This window comes from Eurosta solidaginis, chromosome 3, assembly GCF_040869045.1.
Source record: "Eurosta solidaginis isolate ZX-2024a chromosome 3, ASM4086904v1, whole genome shotgun sequence".
NCBI classification, from domain to species: domain Eukaryota; kingdom Metazoa; phylum Arthropoda; class Insecta; order Diptera; family Tephritidae; genus Eurosta; species Eurosta solidaginis.
Window position 1 is genome coordinate 154777280 of NC_090321.1, and position 4459 is coordinate 154781738.

Genomic DNA, 4459 nt, shown 5'->3' on the forward strand with positions numbered 1-4459 from the left:
TCCCTCTTTTTTACATTCAAATGACCGATGCCCTATTTCATTATATCGAAAACACTTATACTGTTGGCTTTTACAATCTTTAGCCAAATGGGTAGAATCCCCACACTTAAAACAATTTTTTCTTTTTTACCACCTCGATCTATTTCTTCTTGCTTAACCGGCACTTGTTTTTTAAAGAATTTGTAAAGCCCGGTTTGTTACACATTTTTTCATATATTTTTATTTGATTTTTAAGCTCACTGATTGTCTTTGCTTGTACAACGAAAACTTGTTCATCTTCGAGTCCGGAATACCCTCTACGAAATAATCAATAATACTTTCTTCATCCAAATGAATCGGCTTTGCAATCTCCATTAAGGTATAGAGATATTCCCGCAATGTCTCGTCATATCTTTTGTTCCTATTTCGCAACTTTTTATGTATATCGGATGAACAAATTTTCGTCCCGAATTCATCCACCAATGATTCTTTCAGTAATACCCAATCAGTCAAACCGGTAGTACTTCTAATATACAGTTTTGCGGCACCCTTTAATAATTGTTTGCTATAAATAACCTCAATAACTCAACCGCGGAGGCATTTTCTTCAAACTCTTCTACCCAATTCCTAACATCTACCGAATCTGTGCCATTAAATGCGATAAACTCTCTTCAATGTCTTTGAACGTAAACATGGGTCGCCTTGGGGTAGGTTGCCTGCCGATAGCAACGTCTTCATAAACTAAAGCATTAGACACTTGATCATCATCTAAATGATAAATACCGAAATGCAGGATAAGTCTGTCTTGCAACGTTTTTTTATACCTGTCGTGTCTAAATCAAGCTCCCTAAGTGTCCGTCTTAAGGTGTTACAATCCACAGCTCATATTGTCGGTAAATCCATCCTAATCTTATAAAAATGTTAAATTATAGATTGAAAGTTAAATTCAATTACACGCTACACAATAATGAAATGTAAATATTCGTATATGACATACAATTACGGAAAACATTTTTTTTTTTGTTTTTTTTGAATCTTCAAAAGAACACAATATTTTAAAATTATTATTTTTTTTTAGCAACAAAACATTGACTTTAATAATAAAAATGTTCATTCAAAATTATTATTTTTTTTTTTCAACGTTCTACTTAGTTTCTTCACTTATCCTTTGTCCCGTACTACTTTTCTGATTCCGCTTGACGGCAAAATTTGCATGTTGTGTACTTCTCTCTCGTAAAATTTATTTTTCTCTTTCTTCTTTTTATATCTTCTTTAGATTCTCCACTTTATTTTCTCTCATTCAAATGGCATTTTTCTTCATTTTGCTTGGTTCTTCTTCATTCTCCTTAATTTTTTTACTGATATTCTCCTTTTTTCAAATTACATTCTCTCATTAAAATTGCATTCCTCTTCTTTTTGCTTGGTTGCTCCTCATTCTCTTCCTTAATTTTTTACTGATATTCTCCTTCTTAGTTTTTTACTGATATTCTCCTTTTTTCAATTTACATTTCTTCACATCTATTTGGATTTCACTTCTTTTATCTTGACCGCTGATCGTCTTGCTGGACTTTTCTGTCGACAAACCTTTTACGAACCGCCAGTAAAATATATATCGCACACTTGTTTCTGTTCAGTTTTCACTTTTGATTCACACAAAAACGGATTTTACATTTATTTTGACAAATGATGAAATTATGACTGTTTATATTTTTTTTCAACACATTTCAATTCAATTCAACTTTTTTCTGATTTTGTTAATTTTAATGATTCGTTCATTTTTATACATAACCCGTATAATTCTTTTTGTCTCTGCAAATTGCGTTTTACATTTTATATTATTTCACGACGCTCAAATCTCCGTAATCTTTCTTTAATTTTACTTTAAATCCGTGTGGGATTTAGCTTAACGGAATATCGCGGTTGAGCCCCTAATTATTTGTAGAATAAAGATTATATTTTATTGAATATTTAGTTATGTACATATTTTATTACAAAGAAACGAGATTAATGTCTAAATGCTTTGAAAAATTTTACAAACTCCGACTGAAATTACACAGATTCCTCGTTTTATAGATTCAAATCATTCGTTACATTATAAAATAAAAAACCTACTATGTTAAAATACTAAATTATAAAAACTGAAACGCAATTACATAGTTACATTATAAAATACAAAACCTACTATGTTAAAATACTAAGGTATCATGTTCAGTAGATTCGTCCAGATCGGGTTGCCTTTCTATCCGAAGTGTACGATCCTGCATATATGTTATAGAATAACTCCGTCCTCTTGGCAAACACTAGCACCCAGCTTAACTGCTGCCTCGAGATATGGCAATTCTGCCGCCCTAATTGCTGGAGCGCAGGACACGAACACAGAACGTGCTCAACCGTTTCTTCCTGCAGCTCACACTTCCTGAAATTGCTGTTATTGACGAGACCTAACTTATATGCATGTGACGCCAGAAGGCAGTGTCCAGTCAGTATGCCCATTGTGAGCCTTAAGTCTTCTCTCTTAAGAGATGTGAGCCACTTTGTGAGTCTAATATCGTCGGCTATGCACATGATCTAAGAAATTTTGCAGCCCCGAGCTTTTGTCCAACCCGTTCATGCTGGATGGATCATATGCCACTCCTGTCTCCTTTTGATTTCTCCCAAACCGATTGAGACGTCCATCGTCGGCTCAGCGAGTGCTGAACTCTCCTTTTCCAACTCATCGGCCTTTTCGTTACCTTTTATCCCTTTACGACCGGGAACCCAGTAAAGATGTATTGTCCGGCCTAAGCGAAGTTTTTCTAATGCTTCTTTACATTCCAGAACATTTCTTGATGAAGTACTGTGTGAGATTATTGCCTTAATCGCAGCCTGACGATCAATATATACATACATATATTGACGCCACTGCAGCTTAAGCACACTTCCTCCAGAATTTCTGCTGCTTTCTTCATTGCTTTAATTTCCGCCTGAAAACCACTGCAGTAGGATCTAGTTTTTTTTTTGGGTCGACACAGTAAACAGCAGACCCAACACCTTCCATTGATTTCGAACCATCCGTGTACACGTGTAGAGTATGTTCTGCCATTTCTGCACACTGCCACCAAACCTCCAGCTCAATTGTGGCCCCAATATCTCTTTCGAACGTCAGGCACGGGACCATATATTCCGTTTGCCCGATATTAGATGACACTATACTGCTGTGGCCATAAAGCCTGTACTAAAGCTGCTACGAGGCCTCAAGCCTTGTTAAGACTTGTAATGAAGAAATTTCTATGAGGGTTCGTGTAAAATACATATACACATACATATCGTTACTAATATTAGCAACACTAAGGGGTACTGCCATCTCTAAGCCGATGCTAAGCAGTGACTGTATGCACATCAATAATTCAATCATTATATCTACACATATGTACGTACACGCAGCGGAGAAGCAACGCACAAACACATGCAGATATCTTATCTGAGATATGCAATATAATTCAGGTGCCCCATTTGAAAAGATCGCTATGGATGTCGCAGGTCCATTTCCTTCTAGCAATTGCGGGAACAAATATGTACTGTTGGTTATTGATTATTTCAGCAAATGGCCAGAATCCCAAATCAAGAAGCGGAAACAGTAGCAGAAGTGTTTATAAACAATTAGGTTGCAAGGTATGGTGTACCAATGGAGTTACATTCTGACCAAGGCAGGAATTTCGAATCAGCTGTGTTCCAAGAAATGTGCAAGAAGTTGGGCATTCGAAAAACACGGACAACTGCATTGCATCCTCAGTCCGATGGTATGGTGGAACGGTTCAATAGAATATTGGAGGAGCATTTAAGGAAAGTAGTAGACAAGTACCATAAGGACTGGGATACACACATATCATTATTCTTGATGGCCTACCGAACGGCAGTACATGAGACAACGGGCCAAACTCCCGCAAAGGTAATTTTTGGCAATGACCTTCGACTGCCAGCTGATTTGAAGTATGGGATAGATGCCAATGCGGAGAAAAATGTCAAGAAATCAACTAGTGTCTTATTTATTTATTTATTTATTTACATGATCTGGTAAGGCAACAAGCAAGGATTATGAGTGACAAGATGAAAGCGAGGTACGAGAAAGCAATTAATTCGGAAGGGTTTCAGGAAGGAGATTTCGCGATGTTATACAACCCACAACGAAACAAAGGGTTGTCCCCGAAATTGCAGTGTAGTTGGGAAAGCCCATACAAAGTTGTAAAACGGATCAACGATGTAGTGTACTGCATATAAACCATTGGCAAACCACGAACCAAAATGAAAGTGGTTCATTTGGAGAGGCTAGTAGCGTTTAGATCGAGAGATTTGTCTGATCAGATCAGACTTAGGTGGAGGGCAGTGTTACGAATATTAGCAACACTAACACTGCCATCTCTAAGCCGATGCTAAGCAGTGACTGTATGCACATCAATAATTCAATCATTATGTCTACACATATGTACGTACACGCGGCGGA